Below are 26,745 nucleotides of genomic sequence, written 5' to 3'. Positions count from 1 at the left end.
TCAATCAACACACTATGATTTCTCATCTTAAACTAATAAAGTTTATTAGTAGGTATAATATGTCAGATTGGTCATTTCTCACATTCAGGGCCATTTCTAGAAAAGAACAAGATCTTATGATGTCTCAGTCTTCTTCCATCTTATCAACTCTGTTATCTCTATGTTGTAACTGATGGCGCTTATCGCCAATACAAGGATCTGCTTTAGTAAATATTAACCCAGAGTCTACGGATCAATGGACGGTGCATGGCAGAGAACATCACTGCCTGCACCCACTAATTGACAGTTACTACAAAAGATTATTAGTAACCATGGCTCATTGTAGAAGAATTTACAGATTCACATCGAGTAATGGTTGTCAAATTAGAGAACAATGTGATCAAAGACCCATACAAGCCCGTATTTCCTCCTTCACCATTTCTCTTGGCTCGAGCTATTCCAAGAGGAGTGGTGTGAGATGTCTGGCTTTGCAAAAATGCCCACTGAGAGCAACGCAAAAGTTTATTTTTATGGTCATCTCATGCCATTCATCTTGGGATATATTGAGCCAAAAGAAAATGTAAAGATGGAGTCATCTCAATGCATGTAACAGAAAGTTGGATACTCCTATCTGCCAGATAAGAAAGTCCAACCCTTCATAAAAAACGAGACGAATGACTCATTCAACAGTCAGCTTTATACACACAGTTGCATATTTTTGGCCCCAGCAAATCCTTGTTTATAGGGGGAATTGTGCTGCATCAATAATTATTTTTTAGGCCAAATGAAAAATGTGATCAGCCAATGAGAGAGCACTTACTCATTGTTGGCTGATCTCAGTCATAATTACATGGAGAAATGATTGGGAATGAGCTTTCTTACAAAAGCTTGTTGGGCCGATTCAGCCTGTGTAAAAGGGCCTTTACTATGTTGTTGCTATTTACATATTAGTACAGACCGGGATTAGATTGGGAGGGTCACTGGGAACCCCATATTCTCTAGCACAGTGTTCCCCAATTCCAGTCCTCAAGAGCCACCAACAGGTCATGATTTCAGGATTCCCTTGGTATTGCACAGGTGATGGAATTATCATCTGGACCATACTAAGGAAATCCTGAAAACATGATCTGTTGGTGGCTCTTGAGGACTGGAGTTGGGGAACAATGATCTAATGCCTAGCTCTGTAAAAAACTATTCTGATAATTTAGGCACGTTATTAATAATTACGCCCACGTCAAAAATGAAAAATAGGTATCTTCAACCCTGGTGTTGGTTACACCAACTGGCCTGACCTTGTGACAGGGGCTCCTGACACTTGTTACACATCTTCAAGCATCCCTCCTCTGTTTGCTAAGATTGTAGGGTTTTTGAAAATAAGGCCTTGATGGTGTAATGTTCCTGGTGAGGTGCACGGAGGCGTACACCACTGATAAGATGCGCCGAATTCATTAAGTGGTGTACGCTATTAATGAAATCTGGTTCATCTTGTTCTTGCATGCTTCTCATTAAGAATGGTCAGTCTTATTGAATTGGGTCCTTAGACTTCGCAAAAAAAAAAGTGTCGGATGCATTCTTACATATCTGTCCACAGGTTGTGAATGATGTTGCTGCTCAGCCTGATTCACTTTAAAAAAAAAAGCAAAGTGGAAAACCATGCACGAGCTACGGGAAGGTGTGCTATTCCTGCAAAAAAGTAGACATGTTTTTCTAATCCTTGACCACTCTTTTAATCACTATTCTTATGCACCGTGTCAGGGATAGATTCCTGGAATTCATTTCCGATTGGCAACAACTTTCTGAAATCATGATTTAACATGGGTTTTTTCATTGACTTGCTTGCACTTTTGTTCCATCCTGGATCCTAAAGGAGTTGATAGCTCTGAAATAAACAACATTGGGGTCATAACTCTCAGTAATAAGAACCAACTGTTGGATTTCCTGTATTAATCTAATTTAATAAAATATTAAGTATTTGATATCACTAGATGTTTTGGTTCTTACGTGCAGAAGCTCTTCTTTCCCAAGAGCAGTTTTGATGGCTTCGTTTCCCCATGTTCTCTTCTGCACGTTCCCAGACTGTGAGCAGGGTTAATAGTGACATGGGACTGCAGTGGTAATGACTACTGGTAATTGTCTCCCTTCTCACCAGTGCTACTGTGATGCATACAATGTTTAGTCCCAGGTTACATCACTATGTCATTGCCCTTTCGGCATTTATATAGTGACGCATTATACAGTATGTACTGTCTAACAGAACAGATGAGTCACCTTATATACATTATCCATCTATGTATCATGCTAGAGTAGATGAGATATATGACTTAATAGTATAGGCTGATTCACAGATGGAAGAGCTCAGAAATGAAGATTTGCTGAAAACGTCAGTGGGGTCGACCGGTGCCCATTCAATTTACATTGATGGCAAATATCGCTTAAATATCAGGATGTCCTAACACTGTATATGACCAGCTGGTGTTGAACAAATCTGGGCATATTTTCCTGAGCTGTATAGTCCACTTTTTATTTGATCTTAGATTTTGGTTAATATGGCTCATACCTGTGACTACACTACTTTTTAAAGCCAAAATTCAATTGTGCGGTTTGAAACATATCATTCAAGCATCTACTATGGGTACAATCACCATCTTATACCAGTTTTACCTCTTAGCCTTATTAGGATACACGGTGACATTTCCAGGCAGATTCCTGAAAAAGCGCTGCAAAAGAGCCCCACAAAATGAACATAATGCACAGCAATGTCAAAACGACATCTTATGTCATATCTTCTAATCGTTTCAGGGTTCGGAAACCTTGATCGGTTAAAAGAGAGGACATAACTCATTCTTCTTAACTGTATAGAGCAAAGACCGTCGAAAAAACAATGGCAAAGCTGTCGGCGAAACGGCCTCAGGAAAACGTCGGCATACGGGCAGCTGCTCTGGCGTCTAAATGACGCTGTGTGCACATATCCTTAAAGTAGGTGGTTGCTCTCTTTACAACCATTTTTTCCCCCACTTACATGAAATATTGTGCCCCATGTAGATGCGATACGTAGGTGAGGTGTGAGGCTTATCAGAATCTCAGCGTCATATATACTGATCACCCTTCAAATATTCATGTAACCGCACAAAACACTTAGACATTGTGACAGCTGACAGGGCACTGATTGCTACTGATTTTCCATGTCAGGGCACAGAATGGCCTTGTTGTCGGTTGATTTTTCCATGTATTTTTAGTGCTAATATCCTGAGATAACAGACTGAACACACGCTCCAGCCCTTTGCTCAATGGAAAAGAAAATAAGGGGCTATTTATTATTACCAGACAAGCAAGGGGCTCTGTAATAACAGATGATATATGTGGACTGACCGGGGGAATTCTGCGCTGCTGTCACTGACAGGGAAGGGCAGGATGTGGTCAGTTTATTAAAATAACAGTAGTATAATCCCAATAATCAAAAAACCCACAAACCTGATAAAAGACACAATATTTCAACATAATTAGATTTTTGTCCATTTTCAGTTACTACCCCCTCCTACTTCCAAGAATGTCTCCCTTCTGTCACTCTTTTTTTGGAAGACATTGCAAATCATTAATACTATTATTCGGTTCTCATACAGTTTGTATATTGTCAACAGCACATCCTGTTTACACTGAATGGAGTGGGGTTCAAGCATGCTCCGCTCCATTCCCAGTCTATTGGAGTGCCGGAGAAAGACTGACAGCACCATATGTATGGAGCAGAGCATGCACGACCTCCACTCCGTTCAGAGTCCCGTGGAACCCTTTTCTTGGAATTGTTGGATTATGAGTAAGGGATGACCTTCAATGTTAGGGATACTCCTTTAAAAATGCGGTTTATTGACGAACAAGCACTTGTTTGTCAGCTGATCGCTGCTATGTTTATATGAGGCGATTATTGGGCATGAACAATTTTATCAACTCTGAGCCGATAATCCTTTGGAAGTGCATTGAGGTGAAGGGTACATTGCTGGAAAAAAAAAAAAAAAAAACTCTTTAAATCTCTTAGTTTGCGAGTGTGAACGAGCTGCGAACGAAAGTAAGTGTGTGACTTGTTTTTCAGTGAAGAGGTATTGGGAATCCTGCAGAAAATACCTGTGTGAATTGCGGTGAGTGCTGCATTGTGACCTGCTGAGTGCTTTTCTACCTGTTTAGATTTATTGGGCTTTTTAAAACCTATTTTCTCACTACAGTTTTAGTTTCTTAGTTTACTACCTGTGTATTTAAGGGTTAACTACATTGCACTAAAATCCTGAGGTGTAGATTTACTCACAAGGGGTTAATTAAGGGGAAGGGGTCATAATTAAGGGTTTATAAGGGGCAGCTGGTTGGGCATCAAGTCCTTTGGAAGTGCATTGAGGTGAAGGGTACATTGCTGGAAAAGGAAGAAAAAAAAAAGAAAAAAAACTCTTTAAATCTCTTAGTTTGCGAGTGTGAACGAGCTGCGTGTGTCCGGAGCATAAGTGCGAACGAAAGTAAGTGTGTGTCTTGTTTATGAGTGACTTTGGATTCAGGGAGTTTGGAAGGGAGGACTTAGGACTGAATTGCTGACTGTATTTCATTCTTTCTTTACTTTACTTTTTACTTAATTAATCCACCTGACCTACTTAGCTGATTCCCCCGTCCATACTTGATACTTAATTGATCCCCCGTCCATACTTAACTGATCCCCCGCCGTTATCTAATTGATACACTTGCACATCCCTAATTGATCCCCGTTCATACACCTATATATAAATAATTGTGTTTTGTACTTGTATATATATACTGACTGTATCCCCATATTTAGAATGACGTCCATGTTGGCCGGAGCCGTGCAGTGTACATCTTGCGCAATGTATGCATTCCGTGAGCAACCGCTCGAGGATCCATACTGCTGCGAGAGATGTGAGCATATCGTGCACTTGGAAGCCCAAATTCTGGATCTAAGTGCTCAGATAGCGATACTGAGGAGCATCGACAACATGGAACGGAGTTTGCTGCTCACCGAGCAGACACTCAATGAGTCAATACTGGGGGTGGAGCATAGAGGGGAAGTGCAGGCTGAACAGGCAGGGAGCTGGATAACAGTTAGGCGGGATAGAGGGAAGAAGTATAGGAAGGCTGGTTCAGAACCGGCATTATTGGAGCACGACAGATCCTCTGACCGCCGGGGGAGTGTATGCTCCAGTAATGAGGGGGAGGGGGGAAGTGTAGGGCAGGCAAGACAGGTTCTGGTAGTGGGTGACTCTATTATTAGGGGGACAGACAGGGCAATCTGTCACAAAGACCGGGATCGCCGAACGGTGTGCTGCCTCCCTGGCGCTCGAGTCCGGCACATCGCGGATCGGGTTGACAGGTTACTGGGTGGGGCTGGCAAAGACCCAGCGGTCATGGTCCACATCGGCACCAATGACAAAGTGAGTGGTAGATGGAGGGTCCTTAAAAATGATTTCAGGGACCTAGGTAGGAAGCTTAGGGCAAGGACCTCCAAGGTAGTTTTCTCAGAAATACTACCAATCTCGCGAGCCACACAGGAGCGCCAACGGGAAGTTAGGGAGGTGAATAAGTGTCTAAAGAGTTGGTGCAAGGCAGAAGGGTTTGGGTTCATGGAGAACTGGGCCGACTTCGCGGTCGGCTACAGGCTCTACCGTAGGGACGGGCTGCACCTCAATGGGGAGGGTGCAGCGGTGCTGGGGAAGAAGATGGCTAATAGGTTGGAGGAGTTTTTAAACTAGAGACGGGGGGGGGGGAAACCAAGGAAATAGGTGGGATGTGAGGCAAGCAAGGGGGAAGGGGAGAAGTGAATATAATGAGAGTGGAGAGGGGGGTGGGGATAGTACAGTTAGATCGTTAGAGAAGAATATAATGCTAAATAACCCCAAAGTTTTATCTTGCATGCTGACCAACGCAAGAAGCCTGACCAATAAGGCGGATGAGCTGCGGGCGCTTATATCGGAGGAGAGGTATGACATCGTAGGTATAACAGAGACTTGGCTAGACGATAGCTACGACTGGGCGGTAAATTTATTAGATTATAGTTTATTTAGAAGGGACCGGAAACAGGGGAAAGGCGGAGGAGTCTGCTTATATGTAAAGTCATGTCTAAAACCCAGACTAAGGGAAGATATAGGAGAGGGAGAAGAGGGGGTCGAGTCCATGTGGGTAGAGATAGAGGGGGCAATAAATAATAATAAAATATTACTGGGGGTCTGCTATAAGCCACCAAATATAACAGAGGAGAATGAGAATCTGCTATTAGGACAAATAGACAAAGTAGCAAAACATAATGAAGTGATTGTAATGGGGGATTTCAACTACCCGGATATTGACTGGGAAACAGAAACCTGTAGATCTCAGAAAGGAAAAAGGTTCTTGACAAATATTAAGGATAATTATCTCTCCCAACTAGTGCAGGAACCAACGAGAGGGAAGGCCGTGTTGGACTTAATATTGACTAATAGGCCTGATAGAATAACTGAGGTACAGATAGGGGGGCACCTAGGTAATAGCGATCATAATATTATCGACTTCAAAATGCCCTTCAGTAGGGTTATCAATAAGGGAACAACAAAAACATTAAACTTTAGGAGGGCGAAGTTTGATCAGCTGATAGAAAACCTTCAACTTATTGACTGGGACAAAGTACTTAATCAATGGAATACGAATAGTAAATGGGAAACCTTCAAAAGAATTCTGAATACTCAGTGCGAGAGGTATATACCGTATGGGAATAAAAGGGCCAGAAATAAGAGGAAACCAATATGGTTGAACAAGAACGTAAAAGGGGCGTTAAATAGCAAAAAAGAGGCATTCAAGAGATTAAAACAGGAAAACAGTAAGGAGGCACTAATGTGTTACAAGGAAAAAACGAGAACCTGTAAAAAACAAATAAAAATAGCGAAGGAGGAAACAGAGAGACGTATTGCTAGGGAAAGTAGATCAAATCCCAAACTGTTCTTTACGTATATAAATAGTAAAAGGATTAAATCGGATAATATTGGACCGATAAAAAGTGAGGAAGGCAAAATCATAGAGAAAGATGAGGATAAAGCTAATCTATTAAATAATTTTTTTTCGACAACTTTCACAAAGGAAATAGAACTAACAGGAGAAATGAGAAGTGACAAGCTTAATCCTCCACTAAGTATGACAAATCTAACCCAAGATGAGGTACAGAAACGCCTCAGTAACATTAAAATAAACAAATCACCAGGACCTGATGGCATACACCCACGGGTACTAAGGGAACTAAGTAATGTGATAGACAGACCGTTATATCTTATATTTAAGGACTCTGTTGAGACTGGGTCTGTACCACTTGATTGGCGACAGGCGAATGTAGTGCCAATATTCAAAAAGGGAGCGAAAAGTGACGCTGGAAACTATCGGCCGGTGAGTCTGACGTCCGTTGTGGGCAAAATTTTTGAAAGCTTCATTAAAGAGGCAATTACGGAGCATCTTGATGCTAATAATCTTTTAATCCCGAACCAACATGGATTCATGAGGAATCGCTCCTGCCAAACAAACCTGATTGACTTCTACGAGGAGGTTAGCTCTCGAGTAGATCAGGGGGAACCAGTGGATGTCGTGTATCTCGACTTCTCAAAAGCTTTCGATAGCGTGCCACATAATAGGTTGGTATACAAAATGAGAATGATGGGGCTGGGGGAAAATGTCTGCAAGTGGGTAGCTAACTGGCTAAAGGATAGAAGGCAGAGGGTGGTTATAAATGGAATATACTCAGATTGGGTAAGCGTCACTAGTGGGGTACCACAGGGGTCTGTACTAGGCCCAATGTTATTTAATATCTTTATTAACGACATAGTCAACGGGATAAATAGTAAAATGTCAATATTTGCAGATGACACAAAGTTATGTAAAACAATTAATACAAAAGAGGACAGTGCAGACCTACAGAGGGATTTGGATAAGCTGGGTAGGTGGAGCATTAAATGGCAAATGAGGTTTAATGAGGAGAAATGTAAGGTCATACATATGGGAAGGAAAAATGGAAGTCACCAGTACTCACTGAATGGGAAATCATTGGGGAATTCAGAGATGGAGAAGGACTTGGGCATCTTGATTGATAGCAAACTAAATTGGAGTGCCCAAAGTCAGGCCGCTGCTGTAAGGGCAAACAGGGTAATGGGATGTATCAGAAGAGGTATAGCTGCAAAGGATGAGAACATTGTTCTTCCACTGTACAAAGCACTGGTCAGACCACACTTGGAATACTGTGCTCAGTTATGGGCCCCAATATATAGAAAGGATATAAATGAGCTTGAAAAGTTACAAAGGAGGGCAACAAAATTAATAAAGGGAATGGAGGGACTGCAATACCCAGAGAGGTTGGCAAAACTAGGACTATTCAGCCTGGAAAAGAGAAGGTTGAGGGGGGACATAATAAATGTGTACAAATATGTTAGGGGACAGTATAGAGATCTTGCCCGGGATTTGTTCAAAAGGAGGGATATTACGGTAACAAGAGGGCATTCACTAAGACTGGAAGAGAAAAGGTTTCAGCACCAGCATAGGAAGGGGTTCTTTACGGTAAGAGCAGTGAGAATATGGAATTCACTGAGTGAGGAGACGGTAATGTCGGATTCACTACACCAGTTCAAGCGGGGACTGGATGCATTTCTAGATACCAGGCAGATTTCAGCATATACTTAAAAATAAAATAAAATAGTAGGTTGATACAGGGATTTATTCTGACTGCTGGTTTCAGAATCGGGAGGGAATTTTTCCTCAGGTGAAGATTGGCTAAATCATTTGGGGTTTTTGCCCTCCTCTGGATCAACTTTAGCAATCACAGAACTAACAGGTCGAACTTGATGGACGCAAGTCTTTATTCGGCTTTACAAACTATGTTTACAAACTATGATCAGCCTATGTAGAAGGGACTTAGGGTGACACGTAAGGTCAGGTTTGTACAGTTTTACACAGACCCCCCTGTCCGCACGTGTTCAGGAAGGTACCGAGAGTGAGAAGAGGTGGCTTACTCAGTCACTGATGTGGCACTACACTCGCTCACACCCCTGACAGGCTAAGAGGCCCCTTCCACTAGCCCCAGTGAAATGCAGATGAATCATGTCAATTACTGGTGATTTCTGACCATGTGTGAGCGGTGCCACAAGGGTTCCTCGGTCCTTTGCAGCACGTTACTTGATGTGAACCCCTTGTTTGAAGTGGCCACATGCATCAGAGAGAGACAGCCACATGGCCTTACTCTAGATCAGAGGTCCCCAACCGCCGGTCCGTGGACCAGGACCGGGCCGTTGGGGTTTTTCAGCCGGTCCGCGGCGCCGCTGACAGTTGTAGAGGATCAGCAGGGAGAAAGCCAGCATGTGATCAGTAGCCTATAAGAAAAGAGGAGGAGGGACTGGCAGTGAATAGATAATTAGCCATGCGGCCCTACTCGCAGAATGTGCTCAGGCAGGAGCAGGGACAAGCAGGTCATGTGTGTCCAGCGCTCCTTCCCCTCCTGCTAGCTGCGAGTTGGAGGGGGAGGGGCTCTGGATGCTAATGGGCAGCTAGATATGACGTCAGGTGTCCCACCCTTATGACTCCTGTAGCTGTGTTCTGGTGTCGTGCGGCCCAGAAGCAGATTTTCTGGTTAAAGTGAAAAAAGCAAATAACAGTGAAAATTCATAGCAGCAGTGGCTGTGTCCAGTAGCAGCAGTAGTGGTCATCATCATCAGATGGGACCTAGATGGGACCGTCTTGTTGCAGGAAAACAAGCCCAGTGCTCCCACTGATCCAGGGAAACAAGCCTGGTGCTCCCACTCATTCTGAACCTATGGTAAGTTGAATCACATTCTCATTATAAATGTCATAATTATATGATAAGTATGCACTAAGCTCCATCCCTCCATAACCCCACCCACATATGACCAAAGCCCCGCCCCCACCCCCACCGGGCCATTGAAAACTGGTCTTGCTTAAAGCCGGTCCCTGGTGCAAAAAAGTTTGCCGACCACTGCTCTAGATTATATCTCCTAAGGGTACCTCCCCTCCTGCCCTCTGGGATGAATCTGGGTCTTCTCCCCGTGCCCCTGGTAGATAATAACTCCTTAATGGATGGTCCTAGGGAGGTGGTTATGGCATCATCGGATCCAGCCAGGCCTCTGCTACGTGTGGAGACTAAACACAGCCATATTATCGGTTTCCAAATAGCTGTTCTATGTATCTCCCTATCCCTATGTGCTAGACTGGGTCGAGACCCAGGCGAACATTCACCATATCCTGGGGATCTAGGAAATATATTCAATGTATGGCTAGGACATATAGTATTTCCATAACTCGATATGAAATTCCTATCTGTCTGCTCAAGGAGACCGCATGGCTTGGATCCACATAACAAGCAAGTCTTTGTTCTGAGTTGAGCTGGCTCAAGGTATGATATCTGTCAGTCACAGTCTATTGACCCCCCTTGCTGCTGCTACCTGTTCTTTTACAACTGTGCACTGAAGGGGGTTTATAATCCTATGCCAAATAGGATACAATGATTGACATGGAATTTTATCTCCAATATTCTTCACAGTCCTAATATACCATAGGTGGACCTAAACCAATGTAATGCACTGAAAACAAAAAAGTGTTCAAAAAGGAGATTAAATGGGGTTAGAAAAATATGTTTTCTTCTCAATATATCATTATACCTGTCCATGTGATGTGTCTAGTATAACAGCTCAATACTATACACAACCTGTGCACAGCTGTGGTAGAATAAAGCAGCAATATATTTATTGCCTTGAGTAAAGCACTGCTGTGACTAGAGCCTGTGAAATGTACTTGTATCCGTCTGAAAAGGACACGAGGGAGGAGCATTGGGAGGAAAGCTCTTCCAATCTTCTGCTCTCAGCCAGTCAGCATCAAGGAAATGTTCCCAGTAATGGTAATTGGCCAACAGCAATGCTTCTCCCTACTGTTCTTTTTAGTTGGATACAGACATGATATACAGCTTCTTTGGTGCTTTAAAGATTAGAATAATGACTCGCCCCCTGGGCCGTGGGGTACTCGGTAGCCGGGCCGGTCGTCGGGGCTGGGGATGTCACAGTGGCAGTGACCCGCTCCGTGACCCAGGGCGGTCAATGAAAAGGGGATTGATTAAATAAAAGGAATTTAAAGTTGTTATAATGTTCGTGACGCCACCTGTGGTATGCGGCTATATAGGGCCGCCACTGCGGTGCAGATCCTCTGGAGCTGGTGATGATGCAGCAGAGTTGGTTCAGCTCTCCACAGGTAGAGCTTAGCTCCAGAGCATGCCGTGATGTTATGGATGAGGTAGATGTTGCTGTGCAGTGTAATGCAGGGGATGATGGTGCAGCAATAATTCACAGAGAGAGTGGGGTGCAGTCTTCAGGGTTTACTCACGATTATCCCGTTGCTCCTGGTTACTGTTATGATCTGCTACAAGCACTAAGGAAAGAAAGGAGATCTGTCCCTACAATAGAGCTAAGCTAGATCCCTACGATGTAACGGGGAACCTGATCCTGCGATCAGACCCGCTAAAGTCCTCGGCTAGTCTGTACGAAGACCTATAGATGCAAGGGAGGGATCCCTACAAGAACTAGGGACTGGGATAAAGTTGGACACCTCCTAGCAGAAATTGTAGCAGTAAAAGACAAACACACCACATAGAACATAAAGGTCCGAAGACCTAGCTAAACTGACAGAGAAAGGAAACTAAGCACAGGCTAGCTTAAGAGTAGAAATTACAATGAAGTCCAGCAAGGCCAGGAGGGCGGAGCAGGATTAAATAGGCAAAAAAGGTCATGTGACCAGCAAGATAGAACTCTCCTGTTAGGTTTTTTCTAACAGTTACAACTGCAGATTATAACCACCCACGTCGTCCTGCGTTCACCACGGGAGGGGTTCAGCAATTCCTCAGGCAATTCAAGAGCACTTAACGGGACCCCTTTTTGTGTGCCTTTCTCAGTCGTCTTCCTGCGCTGGCTCTCACCCTCCTGCCCTGCGCCTCGCAAACAGTATCCCAAGCCGATAACCTCAGATCTTGGCGGACAACCTGGAGTTCCCTGGATCCTGTGTGGCTACCTTTTTGGCGATTAATTGTGGCTGTGGCAACTACACCCTGAAAATGTATAAGCCTCCGGTTTCTAGCTAAATATTGCAATTCTCACTAGTTAGGGGCCTGTCCCCTCTGAGGCTTGATCCTTCCACATCCTGGTAGATTCAGGCGTAAGGGTGGCCTCTAGCACTTCCCGTACCCCTAGGATCCCTTCTTTCCTTCTGGAGCCTTCCTTCCTGCTCCTCTCCTCTGTTCCGTCTCACCTCCTGGGCCTCTCTCACTCGGGCCCGCTCCTCCTGAGCAGAGCTCAGAGCTCCTGCTCCCCTCACTGTCCACACTCTCTGTCTGTTCTGTTCTGGCCACACCCAAGATGGCTTCCCTTTTTCTACTACTCCTGAAGTGCTCCTGACGCGCCCCCTGGGCCGTGAGGTATTCGGTAGCCGGGCCCGTCGTTGCTAGGGGAGATGTCACAGTGGCTGTGAACCGGTCCGTGACCCAAGGCGGTCAATCAAAAGGGGAATATTATTTACAGGGGATTTATAGTTTTTAGGTACAGTTCGTGACGCCACCTGTGGTATGCGGCTAAAGGGAGCCGCCGCTGCGGAGCAGGTTCTCTGGAGCTGGTGTAAATGCAGCAGAGTTGGTTTAGCTCTCCACAGGTAGAGCTTAGCCCCAGGGCAGTGTAGATGTTGCTGTTATGGAAGTAGCACTCGTGGTGCAGTGTAGTGCAGGGGGTGATGGCGCAGCAATAATTTCACAGAGACAGTGGGGGTACAGTCCTCAGGGTTTACTCACAGTTGTTAAGTTCCTCAGGTTGCGCTTTCCGGATTATGACCTCCCACGTCGCGCTGCGTTCACCAGGCAGGGGTTCAGCAAACTCCCAGGTGCTTCAAGAGTGCCTAACAGGACCCCGTTCTATATGTCCTTCTCAGCCATCTTCCTGCGCTGGCCCTCACCCTTCTTGCCCTGCGCCTCGCCAAACAATGTCCCAAGCCGGTATCCTTGGATCTTTCTGGGCAACCTGGAGTTCCCTGGATCCTATATATGGTTACCTTTTTGGCGACTTGAGTGCGGATGTGGCAACTGCACCCTGAAAGTACAGAAGTCTCCGGTTTCCAGTTGAACTTTGTAATTCTCACGGATTAGGGGCCGGTCCCCTCTACCACTCGATCCCTCCACCACCTGACAGATTCGGGCGTACGGGTGGCCTCCAGCACTGCCCGTACCCCTGGGATCCCTTCTTCACTCCTGGAGCCTTCCTCCTGCTCCTCTCCTCCTCAGTCTGTCCTGGGCCTCTCTGGCTAGGCCCTCCTCCTCCTGAGCAGAGCTCCTGCAGAGCTCCTGCTCCCTCTACTTCTCCTCCCAGACTAAAACTATCCTTTCAAGATGGCTTCTCTATTTATATCACTTCTTCCAATGGTCCCCTGAGTTACTTCCTCCACCCACACCCAATACATAGTTCCCCCTCTCTTGGTTCCCCCTACTCCAGCCAGGGACAGGGCTCAGCAGGGAAGCGACGCATCTTGCCCCTCCTGCTGGTCTGGAGTAGTGTAGTGTTGGATGCAGGTGTTAGGGCTCCGGGCAGCAAACTATCCTTACCTGAGAGTGAGATACCACACCTCTGGGTGAGATTCAGTACCTCTGTGGCGACACACTCCCCTGTACTTATTCCTCCACCCACACCCACTACATGGTTCTCCCTTAGGAGCAATCTCGCCCTTCCCTCCTGAAGTGTAATGGATGCAAGTGTGTGGGTCCCGGGCAGTACTCCACCCTTACCTGAGAGTGAGATACCACACCTCTGGGTGAGATGCAGTACCTCTGTGGTGACTGAACCCGCAGGGGCGCCACATACCCCCCTAGTAAACCACAGCATGTCCGCGGGCTAGAATAAAGTAAAAAAAAAGTATTTCAAAGACATGCAAATTTTTAGAATGCATTCACATAGAAGAATATCACACAACTTTTTCTTCCCTTTATGGGAGGCACATTTTCTTGAACGTTACATGTTACTGTATCAGCTTATAAAACATGATCAAACTTTCTTCCAATAAAATTCTCTTCACATATATAAAAAATTTCTCCATATCAAACATTTTCAATAGACTACAGTGAAATCTATAGCCGGGTGTCCATTTCACTGAACAAGGTGCAATTTGATGAACATGAGGGACCCGTCCTAAAACCCTCAACGTAGGCCCTGGGCGTGGCTGCAAGGCATCGGTGATCCAGCTGTTGGACTACGTCTTCGGCCACGCCAAACGGGTTTTTGTTCAGTGGTCTTTGTATATAAAACCAATAAGAAGCACTTTAAGAAGTGCAAAACTATGTACAGTTAAAAATTTCTGGCTGCTCACAGTCCTCAGGCTGTCAGTTCTGGTACCCTTACTGGGTAGTTAAATAACACACACATAAACTTTTTCTTTTAAACTTGCAGCATCCCTGTTTTACCCTTCCGGGTAACTACAGTATATACAGTACAGTTTCCACATGCGTTCAATAGTGGTGCTCCCTCCTGGGAGACACCTGTCCTCTGTAGGCTGGCCCAGCCGGGTCGTCAGCCTCCAACTGCAGGGGCATGCCCTCCTCCACTACCCTATATACATTCAGGGCATACCACCCGCGCTCTCCTCTGTGGCGGGTGTAGGTGACTCGATTACTGGGGTTCAAATCCCGCTCTGGATATCCCTGCTGCAAATGGGACTCCCGCCGGTTGACGAAAAGTTCGATGCCAAGCTGTGACTCGCGGATGAACCCCCATCCTCCATCCAGGTCAAACTTGACCACCACCCCTTCCGCACGTGGCTCGGGCGTGGCCAGCTTTGCCTTGCGGGTCCGGGTCTTTTCTTCCATATTTCTTGCCTCCATCTTCTCCCAGCGCACTAGCCTGATGCGCCGCTCCTTCTCCAGCTGCAGGAGCTCCCGCTGGCAATGCTCCTCTCGGCATGCAGCCTCCCTACGGGTCTCCCGGGGAAAACCCATGAGGTCCCCCCGGGTTATCCCACAGTAATTGGTCTCCTTCTTCCCCATGGGCGACTGAGGGCACAGGAATGGGCAACAACGGGAGGCTCTGATCTTCCACCTCCGCGGACCAGTCCCAGGCCGTGCGTCCGTACACCCATTCAGGTGTAGGGGCGGGTGGTTCTAGCAGGGGGCCTAGGAGCAGGTCTGCGTCACCAGAGCCCGGGGTAAACGGTTCCGGGCCCAGGAGTAGGTCTGCATCAGCAGCGCCCGGGGTAGACAGTTCGGAGCCCAGGAGCAGGTCTGGGGCCTTAGCGCCCGGGGACGGAGGTTCCTGCACGGGGACCAGGGACGGAGCAGCGCAAGCCGCGTCTGGGACAGGGATATCACTCCTACCTGTTCCCGCGATCGCTTTGGCTCGGCCTTCCACCTCCCGATCCATGAGCTGCTCCGCTGGGGCTGGGGCGCTGCCGGTCACATGCAGCGCCGACTGCTGCTGGGTCATCATTTTCTCCACGAGCTCCGCTCTCCAGACAGCAATTGCAGCTTGTTGGGCCTCCTCCATTCTCCTGCCCAGCTCCTCCACCTCATCTTGGAGGAATCCAGTATCCTCCAGGGACAGTTTCATCAGTATTCCCTACAGGGTGGGGGGTGATGCGCTTCTTTGCAGGTCACAAGACGGAGCTTCAGGCTGACCTCTCTCCATCTTGCCTGCCGGGTGTGGTCTGTCTAGACTGCTGGAGACTCCGCCCTTTCTCCAAGGTTTCTTCTCTCCTCTCCCCTTTCTGGGGTGGTCCCATGGCTGGTTGCTGTCGGCCACACCCAGAGGCGGCTTCCCTAGACCGATTGACAGGTCTAGGTATATGGCCACAGGCTTATGGGGCGGTCTGCGCTTTTGGCGCCATTCTGGGACTCGGCCCATGATGGGAGGTTTCTTGTCGTCCTTGATCATGCACATAATGGCGCCTGTTCTTCTGGGGAGGGCCCCACATTCAGTTTACAACATAGTCTCTAGGCGCACAATACCCAGTGATAACGGGTCTGTTCGTATCCTGTTCGTGACACCAAAATGACTTGCCCTATGGGCCGTGGGGTACTCGGTAGCCGGGCCGGTCATCGGGGCTGGGGATGTCACAGTGGCAGTGACCCGCTCCGTGACCCAGGGTGGTCAATGAAAAGGGGATTGATTAAATAAATGGAATTTAAAGTTCTTATAATGTTCGTGACGCCACCTGTGGTATATAGGGCCTCCGCTGCGGTGCAGATCCTCTGGAGCTGGTGATGACACAGCAGAGTTGGTTCAGCTCTCCACAGGTAGAGCTTAGCTCCAGGGCATGCAGTGATGTTATGGATGAGGTAGATGTTGCTGTGCAGTGTAATGCAGGGGATGATGGTGCAGCAATAATTCACAGAGACAGTGGGGTGCAGTCTTCAGGGTTTACTCACGATTATCCCGTTGCTCCTGGTTACAACTGCAGATTATAACCACCCACGTCGTCCTGCATTCACAACGGGAGGGGTTCAGCAATCCCTCAGGAAATTCAAGAGCAGTTAACGGGACCCCTTTCTGTGTGCCTTTCTCAGTTGTCTTCCTGCGCTGGCTCTCACCCTCCTGCCCTGCGCCTCGCAGACAGTGTCCCAAGCTGATAACCTCAGATCTTGGCGGGCAACCTGGAGTTCCCTGGAACCTGTGTGGCTACCTATTTGGCGATTAATTGCGGCTGTGGCAACTACACCCTGAAAATGTAGAAGCCTCCAGTTTCTAGCTGAATATTGCAATTCCCACTAGTTAGGGGCCTGTCCCCTCTGTGGCTTGATCCCTCCACGTCCTGGTAGATTCGGGCATACGGGTGGCCTCCAGCACTTCCCGTACCCCTAGGATCCCTTCTTTCCTTCTGGAGCCTTCCTTCCTGCTCCTCTCCTCTGTTCCGTCTCACCTCCTGGGCCTCTCTCACTCGGGCCCGCTCCTCCTGAGCAGAGCTCCTGCAGAGCTCCTGCTCCCCTCACAGTCCACACTCTCTGTCTGTTCTGTTCTGGCCACACCCAAGATGGCTCCCCTATTTATACTACTCCTGAAGTGCTCCCCTGAACTTCTTCCTCCACCCACACCCACTACATGGTTCCACCCTCCAGCCAGGGACCAGGGACTGTGCTCTCCCTTAGGAGCAATCTCGCCCTTCCCTCCTGAAATGTAATGGATGCAAGTGTGTGGGTCCCGGGCAATACTCCATCCTTACGTGAGAGTGAGATACCACACCTCTGGGTGAGATTCAGTACCTCTGTGGCGACTGAACCCGCAGGGGCACCACACTAAGCTTTGGTGTGAGTGATTTGACGATTAAATAAAAGTTGTGGGTATATTTGCCATTTATAGTGCCTTCAATTTCTGACTACATGGCTGCAGACACAGGCAGACAAACAACCACCTTTCTATGCCATTTGACAATAAAAATATATTACACCTTCATTTATGAAGCTGTGTAGCCGACAGCCTGTGTGTCACCCATGTTTATCAAGGGTCACTTCTGGAATATAACTATATAAGCTATACACATAGCAGTATACTTATCATTCTATAGTTAAATTCTAGTCCCAGTAAGAGGATAGTCAACACAGATAAATGGGGATGCATTGCGTGTTAAGTATATAATAGGTCAATGAAGCGAAACAGCAATGTCAACCGCTATGTACTATTTTTGGAAAAGTTCTGGATTTAAAAAAAGGAAATGTTAAATATTACTATGAGAAACAGCATGCAAGAAGATACAGTCTGTTTAAACAGACTTTCTTCTGCAGATTTAGCTAAATAGATGACATATATTCACCTATCCGGACATCCGCATATAAACTGATGTAAAATACTGATTATAATAAACCATGAATGCCAACAATCATGAGAACAATATATATAAATTTAGATAGGTTATAGTTGAGGGTCCGCAGAACACTAAATGTGCAGGGAAAGGATATAAATGTACTGTGAGGCAGTGACGGGGATCGTATACGAGGGATGGTATATATCCCCCAGAATGTGTACAGAGACCTATTAAACCCGTTGAAGTGCATTGCAATCACAGACACACCTGCGGCTGCAATGCAGGAATGAAGGTGAGCATTGACCTGGTCAGGCTATCTGGCTAAGGCAGATTAGTAAAACTCGGCAGGGCCTTCATTTCTTGGAGGAGGCTATAGGAAGGCAGTGGGGTGGCCTCCTCCCTCCAACCCGGGTTTTCCAGTGGCTCTTGCCACAGGTCCTTTAAAAAAACCATCATTAAGGATTACGGTTGTTCAGTGTTGGGACCTGCTAGGAACATAGCAGGAAAGCTTGGCGGGCCTGTGTGTAGCTGAACCTACGCCTGGGAAGGCTCTGCACCCGTCAGGCTCTGAGCGGCCCTCGTGGCCGTTGCCCACGGCAACCTTTGTTATGGACTTATGTTAACCCGGCTGCGAACTGGAGGACTTTCTGTTTTACCCGTGAGTGCTGAATAAAAGCTGCTTATGTTGGACTTGCTTGGGTCACTGCCTCAGTTACTGCACGGTGTGAACACCGCCGCCTTACAGCTTGGTGGAGAATGCGGGCATTGTGACTGAGGCATACCCCACCGGCAGGTGCATGACCACAATCCGGCTGGCCACCTTTCAGCCTAACCCCGTGGACAAAATGGTGGAGCTGTTAAGGCAATTGGTCCTCATGCAGTGGCAGCAGCAGGAGCAGTTCAAGCAGCAGCAGCACACCAATGAGCTAATCGTGCAGCAGCTCACAGCCCCGCGGGAGACGCTGATGGCACCAGCCCCGGAACGTCGAGAGGCCCGGGACAAGGTTCGCTCAGCATTGAGGAACATGGGACCGGAGGACGACGTGGAAGCCTTCCTGTCCATCTACGAACTTACAGCAGAGCGGGAAAACCTACCAACTGGCCAGTGGGCGGAAGTGGTGGTTTCGTTTTTGGTTGGCGATGCCCAGAAGGCCTACTTCGACCTCAGTTGGGAGGATGCCCAGGACTACCAGAGGCTAAAAGGTGAAATCCTTGCCCGACTGGGGGTCAATACATACGTGTAGGCTCAGCGTGTATTTTCATGGGCCTATGTGGAGACCCGCCCCGCCCCGTCTCAGGCTTATGACCTTTTGCAGCTGGTCAAGAGGTGGCTCCAGCCTGAGTCTTTGACTCCAGCCCAGATGGTGGAGAGGGTGATGGTTGACTGGCTAGTGAGGACTCTGCTGGCCGCTATCCAACGTTGGGTGGGGAAAGGGGACCCCGGCACCCTCAACCAGGTGGTCAGCATGATCGAACACTACTCGGCCACTCAGGACTTTATCCGGGACTCTGCCCCCTTGCGGCGGTCACGCCGATCCCTGCCAACCCAGGAACCGGGAAAGGGGTCGCGTCCCTCTGCTGAGGACAGTCAACACCATACCCGTGCTGAAGGGGTACCCTGGAGTGAGAGTAGCGGGAGACTGGTTCCCTCCCAACGGTCATAAGAACTAACAGTACCCCCACCATTAGGTGCTGGTGGTGTCAGGGGCCGGGACATGTGGTTGCTAACTGCCCCCTGACTACGGAGCCCATGGACTGCGGGTATAACCGCCGGGTCTCAATGTACGCCCAGACCGTCTGCACTGCAAGTGCCAACCCCTCAGACAGTGATCCCCAACTGTGCCAGGTACTGGTTAATGGGTACCCCACGGAGACCCTCCTAGATGTTGCACAGCTTGTGGATACCCACAGTTGCGGTAGAAACTTCACAGAGCAGATTACATGGGATAACAAGCTTTTACTTCTCAGAACATGAGGTAAAGGAAAAAATGCACAGTCACACAGTAATGCACCAGGAAGTAAGAACAAAACAGAAAATACAAGAGAGACTTTTTTCTTTTACAAAGCAGTAAACAAGGAAAGTTTACACAACATCGCCATCTACTGTCAGATCAGCATAAAGTCCTCCTCACACAAACAAAGAAGTCCACAACTGTTGCATATACCAACACCCTTTCTCAACAGTAAGGACTTATTCAGTCAAACCTAATTTCTTCATTAGTCTCTGATGTTTTTCAGCATTCAATGCCTTTGTGAAAATGTCTGCTGTCATATCTTCAGTTGGACAATATTCTAATTTCAGGATTCTTTGTTCCTGATGGTCCCTCAAGAAATGATACTTCACATCAATGTGCTTGGTTCTTGGGTTAACTCTTTCCATCTGAGCAAGAACAAGACATCCCTGATTGTCCTCATTTATTTTTGTTGGTTCCAACTGTGCTTGTCCTAGGTCTGTTAGCAATTGTCTTAACCATAGAACTTCTTGACTCAAATGTGCTGCTGCAATATATTCTGCTACTGTTGACGACAGCGTTACTATTGATTGTTTTTTACTAGTCCAACTAATTGATCCACCTGAGAGAAAGAAAAGATAGCCACTGGTAGATTTTCTGTCAGTTGGATCTCCAGCCATATCTGCATCAACGTATCCAGTTAAAATGCATTTATCACTTGTAGGCAGTTTCAGTTTAACATTGCTGGTTCCTTTCAAATAATGTATTACTCTCTTCACAGCATTCCAATCCGCTTTATTTGGCTTGGACACTTTTCTACTCAGAATTCCTACTGCTGCTGCAATGTCTGGCCTTGTAACATTCGCTAGATGCAGTAATTTTCCTATCGCCATTCTGTACTCTTCATTATTTGGTAACACATTTCTCTCACTACTCATCTCTTTAAGTTAATTAGTTTCCAGTGGAGACTTTGCTGGTTTTGCATCCTTCAATCCAAATGTTTCGGTTTTGTCTTGAATCATGTGATTTTGATTAAGTAGGAAACTTCCATCTTCTTCTCTTTCTATCTGTATTCCTAAGTACTGTTTCACATTTCTCAAGTCTTTGATCTTGAAATGTTGATTCAGGATTTTTAGTATGTCCTCTTTATCCCTTTCTTTTTAAAAACAAGCTAAAATGTCATCAACATATATGAGTACTGTCATGAAAGTTAGCCGCCATCTTAGGTATGATACGTCATACCTGAGGATATTCCCTATTGTCACACAGCTCCTACCATGTCACATATCTGCAGCCCCTGGCAAACAGAGCAATTCGTCCCCACCTCTGGAGATCAGTGTCCAGAAACTTCTTTGATATGGTAAATAGATGGGCCAATTTTTGCTGTGTTCAAGCAGGACAGAGTCAGCTAGGCCCCAAGGGGGTAATTAGCACCTGGATGTCACTTGAAACCAGAAGCAAACCATTTGTGCAAGCCTGTAAACCTCTCCATTGTCCAGGAACCATGTGCTTTCTTTGTGGAAAATGGCCACCAAAAGCTACAAGATACAGTATCAATTCCTAACCACACGATACAAGTTAGGGAACTCAAATAAAATGTATCATGTGAGGAAGGTGCCCGCGGACACAATCATGGGACTTATAAATCCATGAGTGGCCTGGAAAGCTAGATATTTAGAAGAACCATATACAAGGTCCCAGGGGAGGCATGTTTAGAGTCAATGGCTTCCCCACAAGAGGAGGATCACGACGAGACCTCTGGTGATACGATGAGATCACCCCAGGGAAAGTTATGGGTACTTTTCTAAAATGGAGCTAAAACGAGCATTGGTAGGGGGGGCGGGGCTTAGTAAACTGACATCACCAAGAGTGTGCGTGACAGGACTTTAGTATAGCCGACAGCCAGAAACCCTTTCAGTTTGACCCAGGAGATGATGTGAACAACTCCTAACGTCGGGTCCAGGTCTCTGAGTGGGAGGAGCACCTTTGCCATGTGCTACTGAGGCTTGGACGACTGCAACTAAGCTTGTACCTGTGGGATCGCAAATCCTCCCTTGCACCACAAGAACGGTAACTGATTTATCGTTGTTATTCCTGTGTTTTGTATTTCTAATTGTTATAGCTCTTATTCTGGCCAAATACCGTTGTATAGTTAATTGTATAGCCTTGTAATCTAGTGTATTCTTATAATCGATTAAATCATAAATTAATCGTGGGCTGTATCCTTTACTCTGCATATACGAATCCATTGGTCCGGAAACGCTTGGCTGAAACGCTACTGGGTTGGTTCCTGACCCGATACAAGTCTATTAACGGATCGGGCTTGTATCAAACGAGAACTGGTGGCAGCATACCATCTGGGGGATTTGAGGAAGGCTGGCAGTGATGGTCGGAGGTGTGGATATATATTACTGGCGCAGCCAGGGGAATATATATACCGCCCTCACTGCAGAGGGCCTCAAATACCCAGAGGGCTACAGGACGGCCTCTCCGGCGACCACTCACTCTAGGAGCAGTACCTTGACTGACCTGAGAGGCAAGGGGGTGCCAGAGAGTTGTGCCTGTATCGTGGCATCATGGATTGGTGACTTGTAAGGGACAACACACCACCGTGTTTTCCCCCACTGGTAGCAGCTTCCTGGCACCACTTACTCTAGGTGCAGTACCTTGACTCACCTGAGAGGTAAGGGGGCGCCAGAGAGCTGCACCCACCGGCCAGCATTCATCACAAGTACAAAGATCCATCTGTCAATTAGTCTTTTTGTGTACAGTAAAGGATCAGCTTTGCTTCTTTTACATTTTTCATTTTTGAGCACCTCCATGATTTTATCATTCCACGCTTTAGCAGCTTGTTTTAAACCGTATATACTTTTCTGTAATTTGCAAACCATGTTTGGGTTACTTTCATCTTTGAATCCTGGAAGTTGTTCCATATAAATATCTTCTGTTAAACTTCCATTCAAAAATGCTGTCTTTACATCCAGATGTTTCAGTTCCATTTGTTTCATTGCTGCAACTGCAAGCAAAGTTCTTATTGTAGTATGTTCGACAACTGGAGCAAATGTTTCATCATAGTCTTCTCCATATTTTTGAGAATAACCTTTAGCTACGAGTCTTGCTCGGTATCGTTCAGCTGTGCCATCTGTTCAGTACTTTACTTTAAAAACTCATTTACATCCTATAGCTTTTCTTCCTTCTGGTAATTCTGTTAGTGTCCATGTTTTTGAGTCATGCATGGATTTTATTTCTATTTCTGTTGCCTCTATCCATTTATTGGCTTCTTCTTCAGGAAGTCGAGATATGTCTTCCCAAGAGGTAGGCTCATAAATTTTACTTGTACTTGCCTTGTATGAAAGGCGTATTGGTGGTTTTCCTTTGTTTTCTCTTATTGAACGTCTTGGTTCTGTGTCTGTTTGTAGTTGTATCTCTTCACTTTCAGTATTCTGTTTTTTTTTTTATTTCAACTTCTTTTACATCAGATATTCCTTCAGCTATATCATTGTTGTTTTTCTCATTTCTCCAGTGAAATCATAGTGTCTTCATTTAGATCCCCTATGAATGTCACACTGTTACTCACCATAACTCTGTCTGTTTTGGGATCTATGATTCTATATCCTTTGCAATTTTCACTCTATCGAACAAATATTCCTTCCATGGACCTATTTTGAAGTTTGAAACATTTTTCTGTTGGAATGAATACAAAAACTTTACAACCAAAAACTCTTACATGATTTACACTTGGTTTCATATCTTGCCACAGTTCATATGTTTTTTTTTTTTCAGTTTTCTAGAAAAAAAGTCGGTTCTGTAGATATGTAGCTGTCATTGCTGCTTCACCCCAATATTTCTCTGATAGTTTGGAATCTGTCAGCATACACCTTATCATTTCAGTCAGAGTTCTGTTTTTCCTTTCTGCTACTCCATTTTGTTCAGGTGTGCATGGAACAGTCTTTTGATGCTCTATACCATTTTTTCTTAAGTAGTTTTCTATTTGGTGTCCTGTGAATTCACCTCCATTATCACTTCTAATGACAATTGGCTTCCTCTGAAACTTGTTATTCGACTTTGTCACGTAGTCTACTAGTTTATTGAAAACTTCGCTTTTGTTCTTGATCAAGTATGTGACTGTGTATCTTGAATAGTCATCTATAAAAGTCACCATATATCTATTGCCTTCTGATGTAGTCACTTTCATGTGTCCACATACGTCAGTATGCACCAAATCAAGTGGTCTTGTGCTTTTCGTTTCATTTTCTTTAGGAATAGATATCTTTGTGGCTTTGGATTTTATACAACATTCACATCTTACAGTAATTGAGCAATCAGATATCAATAGATCCTTTGTCAATTCTTTCCTTTGTAGCTCCATTATACTTTCAGGATGTCTGTGCCCTAGACGTCTATGCCACATGTGAATACAATTCTTGTGATCATGTGTAAACAACTTCATCTGTTCCTTTAATGTGTCTAGATGATATAATTGTTCATCTGCCTTGACATTGGTTATTACCTTGTTTCCTGCTAGGATTGTACACTCATCATCTTTGAATTTTACAGTAAGTCCTTTAGCTGTTAGATGTTTTACAGATAACAATCCTCCTTCTATCATGGAACATATAATACATCCTGTACAAGTATTTTTGAATCATGCCCAAACTTGATAGAACAGTTTAGCATTCCTTGTCCAACACCTTCTGCAGTTATTTTGCTTCCATCTGCAAGATAAATGGCTTCCTTCTTATTTAAATTAAGTTCAGTAAAGAAATTTTTATTACTTGTCATGTGACATGTTGCTCCTGAGTCAATAAACCAACCCAACGATGATTTCGTATCAGTCACTTTAAATGTGCCATTCCAATTATTTTAACATGAATCAGAAATTGTGTTTTTCACCTTCTGTGTATTCTCTTTATGATGTAAGTTCTGTTGTTCTGCTTTCAATATAGTACAGTCTTTCTTAGGCTATGTGCTCACGTAGCAGATTTGATGCAGAGCGTTTTTGCCTCTCTCTGGCAGAAAAAAACACATGCAGATTTACATGCGTTTTTTCGGCCAGAGAGAAGCAGTTTTACATGCGTTTTCGCATGCGTTTTTTCAAGCAGTTTTCCAAGTGATTTTGAGCATCACTTGGAAAAGTGCTTGACAAGTTGGTCACACTATATAAATCCATGCAACCGGCATGGATTTATATAGTGTGACTAAGTAATAGTTAAAAAAAAGAATAAGAATGGTAAAAAAAAAAAAAAAGATTATACTCACCTTCTGGTGTCTTCCCGGTGTCATCTCTGCTGTGTCCGGTCTCTTGCATTGCTCGCGGTGGTGTGAAGGACCTGCGATGACGTCATTAAGTCATGTGATGGGTCACATGACTCAGTGACGTCATGGCAGGTCCTTCACAACAGCGCGAACATTGCAAGAGACCGGACGGCGTGGACAAAACACCGGGAGGACATCGGAAGGCGAGTATAAACTTTATTTTTTATTTTAAATTCTTTTTTTTACAGATTCTATGGTACCCAGGTCTGGAGGAGAGTCTCCTCTCCTCCAGACTTGGGTACCATCCGCACATTAGAATGAGCCAATTACGCAAGTACAGATGCAGTCTTGTGGAATTGGCGTGTTCTAATGCAAGTCAATGGCGGCAATTACGCTGCGTGTCCGCAAAATTAATGGACATGCTGCGTATTTTTGAGCGCAGCATAAATGCTGCGGAAAAATACTCAGCATGGGCATTGAAAGTGCGGAATTGCATTGGAGACCATGGGGGAAGGTTTACCAAGCGTTTACCAAGCGTTTACGCTGCGGAAATTCAGCAGCGTAAATGCTTGAAAAACGCATCGTGGGCACACAGCCTTAAAATGTCCTTTTTTCTTACATCTGAAACATTCTCTTGTCTCTTTATTATAGGGTATTTTTGATACTGTAGCTTTAAGAGCATTTCCATAATCTTTTTCACTAGAAGAATCATTTGTTTGTTCTTTCCTTCTTTGATATTCATCTATGAGTCTGGTATTCACAAACTCTAAAGTAATGTCTGTTTCAGATCTTGTCGCTAGTGCATTTATCAAAGCAGTATATGAATCCGGTAAACTGCACAATAATATTGCTGCTACATGGCTTTCCTTAATATCTTCACCAATTGATCTCAGCTGTGATATCACTTCCATAATAGAGAATATATGCTTCTGCATGTCATTGTCTGCACTTAGTCTCATACTGTAAAGCTTCCTTAGCAGAAATAACTTGAGATTTAAGCTGGGTCTTTCATGTAGCTTTCTTAATGCTTCTCACATTCCCTTTGCTGTATCCTCATTCCGTATGTGGATTAATTGAGCGTCATCCACTAATAGGCTGATGGTAGCTCTTGCTTGTCTATTTTTCTTATCCCATGTCTTATTATCCTCATCAGGTCTATCTGTAGTGATTACTTCCCATAAATCATCTTTAGACAATAACATTTCTACTTTGAACTTCCATAACTGATAATTCTCATTATTCAGCTTAGCTACTGTGAGTTTTAGCTCTGTGCTACTTGTCATCTTCAACTTGTCTTACTTGTTTGGAGAGAATTGTACTGAAGAATTCTTCTGCATTCACCAGGGTCTTGCTGAGAGTTCCGGTGTCCTGGGTGTCTGGAGTCCTCTGTGCCTGGGCCCATAACCTGTTGCACAGCTTCTGGATACCCACAGTTGCGGTAGAAACTTTAAAGAGCTGATTACATGGGATAACAACCTTTTACTTCTCAGAACATGAGGTAAAGGAAAAAGCACACAGTCACACAGTACTGCACCAGGAAGCAAGAACAAAACAGAAAATACAAGAGAGACTTTTTTCTTTTACAAAGCAGTAAACAAGGAAACTTTACACAACATCGCCATCTACTGTCAGATCAGCATAAAGTCCTCCTTCACACAAACAAATAAGTCCACAACTGTTGCATATACCAACACTAGATTCGGGGAGCCTAGTGACTTTGGTACATGGGTCGCTGGTGGCAGGGGAC

At 45.4% G+C, this 26,745-nt stretch overlaps 1 long non-coding RNA gene across 1 annotated transcript in view; it reads left to right on the top strand.

Moving 5' to 3' along the window:
* The first annotated feature begins 3,673 nt into the window (after positions 1-3,673).
* The window catches only part of LOC141271001 (uncharacterized), a 104,136-nt gene continuing 81,064 nt past the window's right edge, over positions 3,674-26,745 (top strand). The window contains exon 1 of the long non-coding RNA XR_012321793.1: positions 3,674-3,790. This is a non-coding gene — a long non-coding RNA (uncharacterized lncRNA). The remainder of the gene's footprint in view (positions 3,791-26,745) is intronic.

This window comes from Phyllobates terribilis, unplaced genomic scaffold (genome assembly GCF_046119375.1).
Source record: "Phyllobates terribilis strain yellow unplaced genomic scaffold, ASM4611937v1 Scaffold_5__5_contigs__length_657084704, whole genome shotgun sequence".
Taxonomy (NCBI): domain Eukaryota; kingdom Metazoa; phylum Chordata; class Amphibia; order Anura; family Dendrobatidae; genus Phyllobates; species Phyllobates terribilis.
The sequence above is the reverse complement of the archived record's forward strand: the minus strand, read 5'-3'. Positions and strand labels throughout refer to the sequence as shown.